Below are 483 nucleotides of genomic sequence, written 5' to 3'. Positions count from 1 at the left end.
ACAGATTTGTTAGTTCTTTTAGCATTATATTTTCAGCATTCTTCACCAGCACCATAATTCAAAAGCATCAACTCTTCTTCATTCTTCCTTATTCATTGTCCAGCTTTCACATGGATGTGAGGAGATTGAAAATACTATGGTTTGTGTCAGGTCACCTCAGTCCTCAAGGAGACATCTTTGCTCTTCAGCACTTGAAAGAAGACTTTTGTGGCCCATTTACCAAGTGCTATATGTTTTCTAATATCTTGACTGCTGCTTCCATTGGTGTTGATTGTAGAACCAAGTAATATGAAGTCTTTGACTACTTCTCCATTTATCGTGATGCCACTTATTGGATTGTTAGGGTTTTTGTTTTATTTATATTGAGATGTAGTCTATTCTGCAGATTATATTCTTCAATATTCATCAGTAAGTTCTCCAAGTCATCCTCAGTTTCAGCAAGTAAAGTTGTGTCATCAACATACCGCAGGTTGTTAATGACTC

The sequence above is a fragment of the Orycteropus afer genome, unplaced genomic scaffold, assembly GCF_000298275.1.
Source record: "Orycteropus afer afer isolate SDZICR_OR568_19922 unplaced genomic scaffold, OryAfe1.0 scaffold01123, whole genome shotgun sequence".
NCBI classification, from domain to species: Eukaryota; Metazoa; Chordata; class Mammalia; order Tubulidentata; family Orycteropodidae; genus Orycteropus; species Orycteropus afer.
The sequence above is the reverse complement of the archived record's forward strand: the minus strand, read 5'-3'. Positions refer to the sequence as shown.